Source organism: Rhinolophus ferrumequinum, chromosome 23 (genome assembly GCF_004115265.2).
Source record: "Rhinolophus ferrumequinum isolate MPI-CBG mRhiFer1 chromosome 23, mRhiFer1_v1.p, whole genome shotgun sequence".
Lineage (NCBI taxonomy): Eukaryota > Metazoa > Chordata > Mammalia > Chiroptera > Rhinolophidae > Rhinolophus > Rhinolophus ferrumequinum.
The window spans coordinates 15596995-15611340 of record NC_046306.1 but is presented as its reverse complement, the minus strand read 5'-3'; the positions used below and the strand labels follow the sequence as shown (position 1 = coordinate 15611340).

General features: G+C 37.0%; 1 protein-coding gene across 5 annotated transcripts in view; it reads right to left on the bottom strand.

Annotated features, from left to right (window-relative positions):
* ZHX3 (zinc fingers and homeoboxes 3) overlaps positions 1 to 14346 on the bottom strand; it is a 137555-nt gene that overhangs the window by 15512 nt on the left and 107697 nt on the right. The window contains exon 1 of one of the 5 annotated variants that reach the window (XM_033094612.1): positions 8744 to 8909. The exons of the other annotated variants lie outside the window; for them this stretch is intronic. The gene's annotated coding sequence lies outside the window, so the exon portion shown is untranslated. Of the gene's footprint in view, positions 1 to 8743; positions 8910 to 14346 lie in introns of those variants that run through there. 5 annotated transcript variants of the gene reach the window in all.

Genomic DNA, 14346 nt, shown 5'->3' with positions numbered 1-14346 from the left:
TAGCTTTGCTGTGTAGAGTAATCTTGGTTGTAGGCCCTTGCTTTTCATCACTTTGAGTATTTCATGCCAATCCCTTTAGGCCTGCAAAGTTTCTGTTAAGAAATCAGCTTATGATGTGTCCAGTTGTGGGCTCTTTTGGGTTCATCTTATTTGGGACTCTCTGCACTTCCAGGGCTTGAATATCCATTTCTTTTGCCAGGTTAGAGAAGTTTTCCATCATTATTTCTTCAAATAGGTTTTCAATTCCTCGCTCTCTCTCTTTTCCTTCTGGTACCCCTATGATGTGAACGTTGAAATGTTTGATGTTGTCCCACAGGCCTCTTAAACCATCCTCATTTTGCGGGATTCTTTTTTCTTTTTGCTGTTCTGATTGGGTCTTTTCCTGCTACCTTATCTTCCAAATCGCTGATTCGCAATCCTCTGTTTCATCTAATCTACTGTTGACTCCCTCTAATGCATTCTTCATTTCAGTAATTGTATTCTTTATTTCTGACTGATTCTTTTTTATGTTTTCTATCTCCATTTTTATGTTTCCTATCTCTTTGCTGAAGCTCTCACTGAATTGAGCATACTTATAACCAGAGTTTTGAACTCTGCATCTGGTAGATTGCTCATCTCCATCATGTTTCTTTTTCTGGATTTTGGTTCTGTTCTTTCATTTGGGAGATGTTTCTTTGTCACCTCATTTTGGCTGCCTCCCTGTGTCTGTTTCTATGTATTAGGTAGATCGGCTGTGTCTCCCAGTCTTGGTACAGTGTCCTTATGTAGTAGGTGTGCTGTGGGGCTCAATGGTGCAGTCTCCCTGGTCACCTCAGCCAGGTGCTCCAGGTGTGTCCCTTGTGTGGATTGTGTGTGCCCTCCTGTTATAGTTGAGCTTTGATTGCTGCTGGCACATCAATGGGAGGGGTTGACCCTCAGGCTTATTGGTTGTGAGGACTGGCTGTGACTACAATGGAGGAGCTTTTGTGCAGGGGCTAACCCTATGGATCAGAATTCGCTTTAGTAGAGGTCTGGTGCCTGCCAAATCTGCCCTTTGGGTGTGTCATTTGTGGAAGTGGTTGGGTGGTACTCTGGTGTGTTCTGAAGCTGGCCATCAGGTATGTTGGTTCTGGGGCCTCTTGAGAGGGGCTCTGGTGCAGTTAAGGTCAGTCACTGCCTATGCCCTGCCTGAAACCACTTGGTATGAGCTTCAAAGTGATCTGCAGGTCGTTGCCACTTGTGCTGGGCTTGGAGGTACCTGGAAAAGGCTAAGCTGCAAAATGAGGCCAGCTACCTCTAGTGCTGGGCTTGGGGCTGCTTAGCAAGAGGTACAGGGCATACTGAGGCCAGATGCTGCTTGTTTGGGGTTTGTGAACCTTTGAGAGATTTTAGGAAAGTCTTCAGCATGAGTCAAAACAGGCCATTTGTATGGAAAAGCCACTGGAAGTGGCTTGGGTGGGCCCACAAGTTGGGTGGAGGAGGGTCTCAGGGAATCACCAGGGCAGGGCCAACAGTGATAGCCAGGTTGATGGAGACTCAGATACGGCGCCCACCTGCGTGTGTAGGCTGGATTGGAGAGGGCTCAACAAAGGAACAATGGCTCTGCCAGCAGTTGTGTCTGGGAGAAAGCTGCTCCTCCAGTCCTTTCCCTGAAGCCAGACAATTCAGTTTCTCCCCGTATGTCCCTAGTGCATTTTGAGTTGCTGCCCCAGTGCCTGAGCTCACAGTGAGTCAGTCCATCAGCGAGTAAGTCTGGGTGCAGACTCTTTAAGGGGAACGTCTGGGACTCCAGCAGCCCTCTGTCTCACTCAGCCACAATCTCTGCTGGTTTTCAAAGCCAGAAGTTATGAGGACTTCTCTTTGCGGCACTGGAGCCCTGAGCTGGGGAGCCTGGTGTGGAGCTGGAACCCCTCACTCCACTGGGTGGACCTCTGCAGCCCAGATACCCCTCCTGATTTTCAACCACCATATGTGTGTGTGGGACCAGCCCATTCCATATTTCTGCCCCTCCTACAGGTCTCAAAGTGGTTTCTTCTGCATATCCTTAGTCTCAGGACTTCTGTTCAGCTAGACTTCAGGCAATTCTCAATGATGGCTGTTCTATAGTTTATTTGTAATTTTGATGTGGTCATGGGAGGAGGTGAGCACAGCATTTACTTACTGCACCATCTTGATGGAGACTTTCTGCCAGTACCATACAGTTTTGATTATTGTATCTTTGTAATGTACTTTGAAATCAGGATGTTTGAGGCCTCCAGCTTTGTTTTCCTTTCTCTAGATTGTTTTTGCTATTCAGGGTCCTTTGAAAGTCCATATGAATTTTAGGACTTTTTTTCTACTTCTGCAAAAAAAGGCCACTGGGATTTTGATATGGATGCATTAAACCCATAGATCACTTTGGGTAGTATGGATAATTTAACAATATTAAGTCCTCCAATTCATGAACATGAGATGTCTGTTTATTTGTGTCTTCTTTAATTTTATCACCACTGTTTTGTATTTTTTAGTGTACAAGTCTTTTGACTCCTTGATTAAATTTACTCTTAAGTATTTTGTTCTTTTTGATGCTACTGTAAATGAGATTGTTTTCCTAATTTACTTTTTGGATATTTCACTGTTAGTACTGTGTTTCCCCCAAAGTAAGACCGGGTCTTATACCATATTTCCCCAAAAATAAGACCAGGTCTTATATTAACTTTTGCTCCAAAAGATGCATTAGAGCATATTTTCAGGGGATGTTTTATTTTTTCATGTACAATAATCTACATTTATTCAAATATAGTCATGTCATGTTCTTTTGGAATGTCGTCATAACATATTAAATGCGTCCCTTTGGCTGACGATCTTAACTGGGGCATATTTTCAGGGTAGGTTTCCCTTATTTTCAGGGAAACACAGTATATAGAAAAAAATAATTCCTGTGTACTGATTTTGTGTCCTGCAACTTTTGTTGAATTCTTTTCTCTTTTTTTTTTTGTGGAAATTTCAGGGTTTTCTACATATATGATCAGTTCATCTGTGAACAGAGATAATTTTATTTCTTCCTTTCCAAGTTAGATGCCTTTTATTTCCTTTTCTTGACTAATTGCCCTGCTAAGACTTCCAGTAGTATGTTGAATAGAACAGGTGAAAATGGGCATCCTTGCCTTATTCTTGATCTTAGAAAAAAAGCTTTCAGTTTTTCACTATTAAACATAATGTTAGTTTTGGGCTTTTCATATATGGCCTTTATTGTGTTGAGGTAATTACCGTCTATTTCTAGTTGGTTGAAAGTGTTTTAATCATTAAAGGATGTTTAATTTTATCAAATGCCTTTTCCATATCAATTGAGATGATTGCATGTCTTCTGTCCTTCATCCTGTTAATCTGGTGTATCGTATTACATTGATTGATTTTCATTTGTTGAACCATCCTTGCATTCCAGGAATATTCTCACTTGGTCATAGTATATAATCCTTTTAATGTGCTGTTGAATTTGGCTTTGCTAGTATTTTGTTGAGCATTTTTGTTGAACATGTTTGTATCAGTATTCATCAGTTTTTTTTCTTTTCTTGTAGGATATTTGTCTGGTTTTGGTATCATAGTAATGCTGACCTCATAAAATGAATTTGGAAGTGTTCCTTCCTCTTCAATTTTTGGAAGAGTTTGAGAAGATTTGATGTTAATAATTCTTTAAATGTTTGGTAAAAATTTCCAGTGTAGCCATCTGGTCCTTGGCTTTTCTTTGTTGGGAGGTTTTTGATTACTGATTCAATCTCCTTACTAGTTATATGTCTGGCCAGATTTTTTATTCATGATTCAGTCTTGGTAAATTGTATGTTTCCAGGAATTTATCCATTTCTTCTATCCATTTCTTTTATCCAATCTGTCAATGTATAATTGTTCACAATAGTCTCTTGTGATACTTTTTTATTTTTGTGGACTCGGACTGCTGCCTCTTTCATTTCTTAATTTTATTATTGGGTCTTCTCTCTTTTTTCTTAGTTTGGCTAACGGTTTGTCGATTTTGTTGATCTTTTCAAAAAAACCTAACTCTTTTGTTAAGTTTTTTCTATTGTTTTCCTATTTTCTATTTTGTTTATTTTTGCTCTAATCTTTATTATTTCTTTCCTTCTGCTAAGTTTGGGTTTAGTTTTTTCTTCTTTTTCTAGTTCCTTGAGGTGTAAAGTTAGGTTGTTGATTTGAGATCTTTCTTCTTTTTTTAATGTAGGCATTTACTGCTATAAATATTCTTACTATGCTTTTGTTGTATGCGTAAGTTTTGGTATGTTGATTTTTATTTTCATTTGTTTTTAAGATGTTTTCTGATTTTTCTTGTGATTTTTTCATTGACCCACTGGTTGTTCAAGAGTGTGTTTTTTAATTTCCACATATCTGTGAATTTTCCAGTTTTCCTTTTGCTACTGATTTCTAGTTTCATTCCGTTGTGGCTGGAAAGGATACTTGGTATGATTTTAATCTTTTTAAATTTGTTAAGACTTGATTAGTAACCTAATATATGATCTACCCTAGAGAATGTTCCATGTACACTTGAGAAAAAGGTGTATATTCTGTTGGGTGGAGTGTTCTGTATATGTCTGCTAGGTCCAATTGTTCCTTGGTGTTGTTCAAGTCTAAACTCTCGTTCTTGAAAAGATTTAGCAAATGAAGGAAATGAAGGAAAAAAGAAGAAAATTTCCTTAGATAAATAATCTTTACCAGAAACACAGCAAATATTATACCTAATAACGAAATATTCAAGTCAGAAACAAAATAAGGATTCCCACTATCATTATTTAACATTATAATGGGATCCAAGACAGTAAAATATAAGAGAAAAAAATGAAAGGAATAGACAGTAAAAAATGATGAGACAAACCAGTGTTATTTGCATATGAGGGGACTGTCTAGTGAGAAAAATCCCCTGAAAAAGTATTATAACTAATAAGAGAACTAAGTAAGATGATGAGATACATTTGCAACACACAAATAATTAACTTTCCCATATGCCATAAATAATCAATTAGAAAAGAAAATGGGGTTGGGGGGGGGAAGAGCCCCTTTACATGAACAACCAAATCTGGAAAACATCTCAGAATAAACCTTATAAGACATGTGCAAAATCCATAAAACAATAACTACCAACTTTAATAAGAACAAAAAGACCTAAATAAATGGAGAGTCATAGCATATCTTGTGGGTAAAGATTCAGAATTATACAAATGTCATTTCTCTCTAAATTAATCTCTACATTTCGGACGATTATCATCACAATTGAAATGCCATCAGATAAAGCAAACATTTAAAATGTTAGTGGTAAAAGCTAAGTGGTGAGTATATGGATGCTCACTATAAAATTCTTTCAATTTTTCTGTATGTTTGAAACTTTTTATTTAAAAAATGTTGGGGGAAATACCATAAGAATTTTTTATGGAACTTGACAAGCTGAATATGAAATTCCTCTGGAAGGTAAAAAGTGCAAAATAGATTTAAAAGTTTTGAAACAGAGCTATTTAGAGGAATTTGCTTTATCACATATCAAAATATAATTTAAAGCCTGAATAATTAAAATAATGTATTATTAGCATAAGAATTGATAAAGGGATAAATGAATCATCTAGATAGATTTTGTATATATGGGGTTTTCAGAATATGAAAGCTGTGCTATTTTTAAATCAGTTGGGAAAGAAAGAAACAAACGAGTAAGTATTAGGACAACTGAGTTCAATCCCTAACTCACATTATAAAGAACAATAATTTCCAAGTGAATTTAACAGAGAAGTTTAACAAGCAAAATTACAAACATATTAGAAAAAATATAGGAGAAGTTTTTTTTAGGTTGTGCTGAGAAGTTCTTCCTATACAAAACTCAAAATCTAGAAACCTCAAAATAAAAGGTTGATTGATTTGACTACACAAGTATTACAAACTTTTGAATACTAAAAGACATCATTAGTAAAGTTTAAAGACAAGTGACATCCTGAAAGAAAATTTATAAAACACTGTAATTTTTAAAAATATGTTAATATTTACAATGTATAAAAGCTCATGTAAATAAGACAAAAATATTAGAAAAAGGGGAAAAGAAAATGAACAAGCAAAATATACAAGCTATAAACTAGAAAAGATGCTCAACCTCACTAGTAATTAAGGAAATAAAAATTAAATTAAAAATGAGATTTTTCTCCCCTTCTTTACAAATTGGCAGATATCAGAAAGACAGACCATGTAGTATTCATGCACCACTGGTGAGAGTATAAATTGGTGAAATTTTATGAAGTTCAATTTAGCAACATTCATCAATATTTAAAAAGGCATATCCTTTTATCTAGCCATTTCATTTCTAAGAACCCATATAGTCTGATAAAGTACAAAAATACATGCACATAATCACAAAGATATTAGTAAGGTCATTCACAGCATAATTTGCTAGCATGAACAATGTGCAGTAAGGTAGTGATAAAAGAAAAAAACTAGAACATACTAGAAAATGAAATGCAGCCATTTAAAAAGATTAAGACCTAACTGAACTGATGTGAATACATCTCCCAGGCATATATATTTAAATAATAAAACATGTAATGTGCTACATAATAAAATACATGATTTCATTGTATAAAGACCAATCTATGTACACTTGTATTTGTTTGACTATGAACAGGATTTAAAAGAACAAAGGATAAAGACTGATTCATTAAATAGTAAGTTACTTTATTAAGCAAGGAGAAGAACATTTACATTTTTTTTTAACTATGCCTTCTATATTATTTGAATTTGTTATAATCATGTGTTACTTTTAGTTTAAAAATAGCAGTAAGGGTTAAAATAAATAAAATTAATAGTGTCAGGGAGCAGTATACCCTGCAAATTGGGTGGCCAGCATATGGCATGATTGCGAGTTGCTCATGTAGAGTTGAGAGATTTTAGTGTGCTACGAACCATCCTGTGTGTGGCGAGGACAGGAGGTGGGGTCCTGATATACCCACAGATGCCAAGGCTTTGTCCAAATGGAGCCCCTAATTGGTATCACTACCTTATCCTTTTTAAAGTCATTCAATTGGAACAATAAATGATAGCTGTCATGGATTTACCTGTACTAGGCAGGTGGAGGGAATCTGACTACTCATTGTTTTCAAATACAGTCAGGCCTCCATATCTGAAGGTTCTGCATCCACAGATTCAACTAATCATAGATGGAAAATATTAAAAAGAAAAATGTTACACTGTTGCTGATGTGTACCTAGTAGTTAGACCTATGATAGTTGCCTCTGTACTAAACATGTACAGACTTTTTTTCTTGTCATTATGCCCTAAACAATACAATGTAGTATTTACACAGCATTTACATTGTATTAAGTATTATAAGTAATCAGTAATGATTTAAAGTATACAGGAAGATGTGTGTAGCTTATATGTAAATATTATACCATTTTATATAAGGGACTCAAGCATCCACAAATTTAGGTATCCAAGGGTGGGGGGGTTGAAGAACCAATTCCCCCCCAATACCAAAATACAACGGTATCAATTTCAAACTATCAACAGCTTTTACCACTTCTACGGACCCTGGAATCCATGAGGATACAATTTCATTGAGGCAGAATCTTTAGGAAATGTAGTTTTGACACTTAAAAATAAACCTAGTTACAAACATCCTGAAAATTGCACATTTGTGTGAAGTTACACACAACAGCACTGGAAGTGACAAAAAGTTGTACTGGGGCCAGATGTGCAAACAAAACAAAACAAAGAACCCAGCAAGTTCTCATGTGAATTTAATCCAGGCTGAAAGTGACAATGCATGAGTACCTTTTAGAGTCTATGGCATGAGTCAAGTGATCCCAATAGTAGTAGTAGCTGGTCCTGTGAACCACTGACATACACTCTGAATTAAATCAATGGTTTGCATCTCAAGAGATTTCTGAAGTATAAGATAACACCACACACAGATGGGTCTATTTGCACCAATGGCGCCACTGCTATGCTAGAAAGAAAATCTGAGACATTGCCATGACCAACCAGGACACTGGATTTACTTAAATTCCATCACTCACAGTGCTTCAGAGCCTGCAAAGTGCTTTCATCTCTCCTGATCCATCTCTATAGCCTCCTGAAGTAGTTACTACCACCCCTTCCCCCATTTTAGCATTGAGGAGTTACTGAGCAAGAAAGGGGAGGTGATATGACGAAAGCCACACAGATTTGTGTGCGGGCCTGGTGCTCTGATTCTAAATCCTATGTTCTTTTTCAGGACACATTCAACTGAAAAATAACCCACTACCTTTATTTTTACATTTTTTTTCTTTTTTAGATTTTATTGGGGAAGGGGAACAGGACTTTATTGGGGAACAGTGTGTACTTCTAGGACTTTTTTCTAAGTCAAGTTGTTGTCCTTTCAATCTTAGTTGTGGAGGGCACAGTGTAGTTTGGGCTCCAGGTCCAGTTGCTGTTGCTAGTTGCAGGGGGTGCAGCCCACCATCCCTTGCGGGACTCGAGGAGTTGAACCGGCAACCTTGTGGTTGAGAGCCCACTGGCCCATGTGGGAATCGAACCGGCAGCCTTCAGAGTTAGGAGCATGGAGCTCTAACCACCTGAGCCACCGGGCCGGCCCTATTTACATTATTAATTACATTATTTTGAGCCTTTTTACAGAGAGCTCAAAGATTTTACAAACTGAATTACTCCAGTGTTATTTTTTTAAATTAAAATGACAGGGCTATCAGGATCCTTAATATTTATAAGAGTTTTACATAGTCAGAAGAGGGGATGTATTATTTACACTTACATGTGACTAGAGAACTCTGTTACAGTGGGACTCAGTGATCAGACCAAGGTTAGGTCAGCAGGAATCTACAGCAAAACCAACACAAGGGAAACCGTCCATCCTCAGGAATGTGTGTGGGCAGGACCCTGGCAGTCCAGCAGATCCGCTGGCTAGAATCATCAGATTTCTGCTGAAACAAAAGAGTCACAAAGAATTCATCTGTTTCTAAGCCTGAATCCTCAAGTGTCAAAGCAACATCCAGTCCAGAGCTGGCCTTGTTTTGCTCTCTGAATACGTAAGAGTCACAATACTTTCTACACTTAGTAATCACCATTCAGCTGAGGGATCAGAGCCAGAGCTCTCTACTTGTTTTCCCCCCTCAAACAAATCTTGTTTCTGTTAAGTCACCAATAGAAATATCCTGCTCCAGTCAGATGTTATCACCTCTTTAATGAACACTAATTTATTCTTCCTCAAACTCAGAAAGATGATGATGATATAAATACAGAGGCCTCAGAATTAAAGGGACTTTAGAGACCACATATTTCAACCACTCGTCTTTGCATGAATCATCTTGAAAGCATCATTAGGTGTTTAGGATAGCCTATACTTGAATATCTCTTAAGACAGGAAGGTCAGCATCTTCTGAGGTTGAAAAGACGTCGGAAATGGTTCCTTGTATTAAGCACCCCCAAAAATTACCTTTCCCTGTAAGTTTTACTCACTAAATTTAATTATTTACTAAAAAAATAGTTAAGGACTCAGCCCAAAGCAGAATATACATTCTTTTCAAGAGCACATAGAACATTTTCCAAAATAGACCATATGTTAAGCTACAAAACAAGTCTCAACACATTTAAGAAGATTGAAATCATATCGAGCATCTTCTCTGACCACAGTGGTATGAAAATAGAAATGAATTACATGAAAAAACTGAAAAACACACAAACGCCTGGAGCTAAATAACACGCTACTAAACAATGAATGAATCAACAATGAGATCAAGGGGGAAAAATCAAAAGATACCGAGGCAAATGGAAATGAAAACATAATGACCCAAAATCTATAGGACACAGAAAAAGCAGTCCTAAGATGGAAATTCATAGCAATACAGGCCTACCTCAAGAAACAAGAAAAATCTCAAATATACAATCTAACCTTACACTTAAAGGCACTAAAAAAAGAACAGCAAAGTCCAAAGTGAGTAGGAGGAAGGAAAGAATAAAGATCAGACCAGAATAGTCTAAAAATACAATACAAAAGATCGATGAAACCAAGAGCTGCTTTTATGAAAAGATAAAATTGATAAACCCTTAACCAAGAAAAAAAAGGAAAGGATACAAATCAATAAAATCAGAAATGAAAGAAAAGTGACAACTGACACCACAGAAATACAAAAGATTATAAGAAAATATTATGAAAATTATATGCCAACAAATCAGTCAATCTGGGAGAAATGGATAAATTCCTAGGAACATACTATCTTCCAAGACTGAATCAAGAAGCAACAAAAACTGTGAACTGACCGATTACTACTAATGAAATCTAATCAGTAAACAAAAAACAACAAACAAAAGTCCTGGACTGGATGGCTTCGCAGGTGAATTTTACCAAACAGCCAAAGAATAATTAACACTCATCCTTCTCAAACTATTCCAAAAAACACAAGAGAAGGGAAAGCTCCCAAGCTCATTTTATGAGGCCACCATTACCTTGATTCCAAAATTAGACAAAGACATTACAAAAAAAGAAAATTATAGACCAATATGTCCGATGAACATAGATGCAAAAATCCTCAACAAAATATTAGCAAACTGAATTCAGCAATACATTAAAAAGATAATACACCACAATCAAGTACGATTTATTCTTGGGATGCAAGTTTGGTTTAATAGCTGCAAATCAATTAATGTGCTACACCACATAAATAAAATGAAAGATAAAAATCACATGATTGTATCAATAGATTCAGGAAAAAAGTGTTTGACAAAAATCCAGCATCCATTTATGATAAACTCTCAGTAAAGTGGGAATAGAGGGAATGTACCTCAACATAATAAAGGCCATATACGACAAACCCACAGCTAACATCATACTCAACAGGGAAAAGCTGAAAGTGTCCTCCTTAAGATCAGGAACAAGACAAGGATGTCTACTTTTACCACTTTTATTCAACATAGTACTGGAAGTCCCAGCCACAGCAATCAGAGAAAAACAAAAGAAATAAAAGGCATCCAAATGGAAAAGGAAGAAGCAAAACTGTCATTTTTTGCAGATGACATGATACTATATATTGAGAACCCTAAATATTCCACCAAAAAAATATTAGAACTGATAAAGTAATTTAGTAAAGCAGGATACAAAATTAATATTCAGAAATAAATTGCATTTTTATACACCAATAATGAACTGTCAGAAAGAAAAATTAAGAAAACAATCCCACTTACAATTGTATCAAAAACAAACAAAAAACCCTAAGAATGAATTTAACTAAGGAGGGAAAAGACCTGTACTCAGAAAACTATGAGACACTGACAAAGGAAACTGAAGAAGATACAAATATATGGAAGCATAACCATGCTCATGGGTAGGAAGAATTAACATTGTTAAAATGTCCATACTCCCCAAAGCAATCTATAGATTCAGTGCAATCCCTATCAAAGTACCAATGCCCTTTTTCACAGAACTAGAACAAATAATCTTCAAATTCACATGGAACCATGACCTCAAAGAGCCACAGCAATCTTAAGAAAGAAGAACAAAATTAAAAGTATCACACTACCTGATAGCAAACTATACTACAAAGCTATAGTAATCAAAACAGCATGGTACTGGTCTAAAAACAGACACATAGATCCAAGGAACAGAATACAGAGCCCAGAAATAAACTCATGCCTATATGGTCAGTTAACCTATGACAAAGGAGGCAAGAGTATACAATGGGGTAAAGACAGTCTATTCAATAAATGGTGTTAGAAAAACTGGACAGATACATACAAAACAAAAGAAACTGGACCACCTTCCAACACCATATACAAGAAAAAACTCAAAATGGACTAAAGACTTAAATGTAAGACCCAAAACCATAAAACTCCTAGAAGAAAACATAGGCAGTAGACTCTGTGACACTGCTCTTAGTAATATTTTTTTTTCCCAATATCTCCCCTTGGGCAAGGGAGACAAAAGAAAAATTAAACAAGTGGGACTACATCAAACTAAAAAGTTTTTGTACAGCAAAGGTAACCATTAACAAAACAAAAAGACAACCTACCGAATGGGAGAAGATATTCGACAATGATACATCTGATAAAGGGTTAATACCCCAAATTTATAAAGAACTCGTGCAACTCAACACCAAAAAAACACAAACAATCCAATTAAAAAATGGGCAGAGGACCTGAATAGACATCTCTCCAAAGAGAACATACAGATGGCCAACCGACATATGAAAAGATGCTCAATGTCTCTAATTATCAGAGAAATGCAAATAAAAACCACAACGAGATATCACTTCACACCTGTCAGAATAGCTATCATCAATAAATCAACAAACAACAAGTGCTGGCGAGGAGGTGGAGAAAAGGGGGAACCCTCATGTGTTGTTGGTGGGATTGCAAATTGGTGCAGCCAGTGTGGAAAATGGTTTGGAGGTTCCTGAAAAAATTAAAAATTGAACTACCATTTGGCCCAGAAATTCCATTTGGGTATTTATCTGAAGAAATCCAAAACACTAAGTTTAAAAGATATATGCACCCCTATGTTCACTGCAGTGCTATTTACAATAGCCAAGATATAGAAGTAACCCAAGTGCCCATCAATGGATGATTGGATAAAAAAGATGTGGTACATGTACTCAATGGAATATCACTCGGCCATAAAAAAGAATGAAATCTTACCATTTGTGACAACATGGAAGGTATTATGCTAAGTGAAACAAGTCAGACAGAGAGAGACAAACCATATGATCTCACTAATACGGGGAATCTAAAACACAAAATAAACAAACAAACCAGAAACACACTCATAGATAAAGAGAACAAACTGATGGTTGCCAGAGGGGAGCGGGGCAAGGGAGCTGGATGAAAAAGATGAAGGGATTAAAAAATACAAAATGGTAGTTACAAACTAGTCACAGGGATGTAAAGGACAGCACAGAGAAGAATATAGTCAGTAATGTTGCAACCGCTATGTATAGTGCCAGGTGGGTACTAGATTAATTAGAGGAATCAGTGCATAAATATAAGTGTCTAACCACTATGTTGTACACCTGAAACTAATATAAAATAATATTGAATGTCAACTGTAACTGAAAAAAACAATAATTTTAAAAAATAGTGAGGACTTAGTATGTTCTAAAGAACTACATGGAGGTACTGGATACACAAAGATTTTTTAACAGATGCCATCCTTTACTCAAGAAGCTAATAGTTTGTTGTGGTTATTAGGCTATTCAGCAGTATTCTGGGGCTGGCTCTCCTTCTGACACACTGGATTACCCTGCCCACGTGAAGGTCGGTGTAACCAGTGAAACGTAAGAAAATGTGTCATCTCCAGGGGAAAACTTTAGGAGAAAGTACATCCTTTGGTTCACTATTTACTTTCTGGCAATGTTCCAAACAGTGGCTACTCTCCTAGCCTGAGCCCTAAAGGGAGAACTAAAGCTGACCCACAATCTATACACAGCATGAGCAAGAAATAACCTCTGTTGTTTTAAGCCACGGAGGTGTTTGGAGTTGCTTTTTACTACAGCATAACCCAGCCCATCCTGACTGATACCCAGTATAAGGGAAGCCAGACAAACACATTACCAAACTTAAACACTAAGCCGAGCGTTGTAGCAGCGGCTTGCACAAGATTCCTGTGGGTGTACAGAAAGCTTAGCACCCACCTAAGTGTTCTGGAGGACCTGGGCATGGCCCCACAGAGCGGGCAGCCTTGAATTAGCAGTGGAAGGATGAACAGACACTGCCAAGTAGACATGTTGAGAAAAGGGTTTCTAGACGGAACACTTGACGCAAAGCCACACAGGGAAGGAAAAACATGGTGTGTTTGGAGAGCTACAAGTTCAGTTTTGCTGCACAGGAAGTCTGAATGTGGTGAATTTATCATGAAGCTAATGAAGCTGAAGCTTCCGGGACCCTCACTTGCACAGGTACCTTCCAAGGTAGCTATACTTTTATAAATTCATACTCATATTCTTTATACTTGTTTTCTTTAGGACAGCCTCCCTCCTAATGTGCAGGTTCCACAAAAGCTGGATCTGCTTTTGACGGGGTGGAGGGGAAAAGGAGGTGATTACAGGTCTACACAGCAGATGTGCAGACCTATTAATCTTCCACGTGACACCTTGTTCAACATTTGAAGACAGGAATCATGTTCCGTAAGAGTCTTCTTTCCGCCCAAGCCAATCGTCCTCATCCCTGCACTCTGTGTCATGGGTGGGAATGTCTGCGTTCCCCTGAACGTGCTCTTGTTTGTCTCTAGCCCTCTAAGAGTGAATCTAAGTCTCATTCTCCAGATGTAGTCTGAATGTGTTTATCACTGTCCTTAATGAAGTTTCTAGTGTCATACTGCATCCTTCCATGAGAGTTGGTACCCAAATGATGCCAGATTAGTTATCCTGT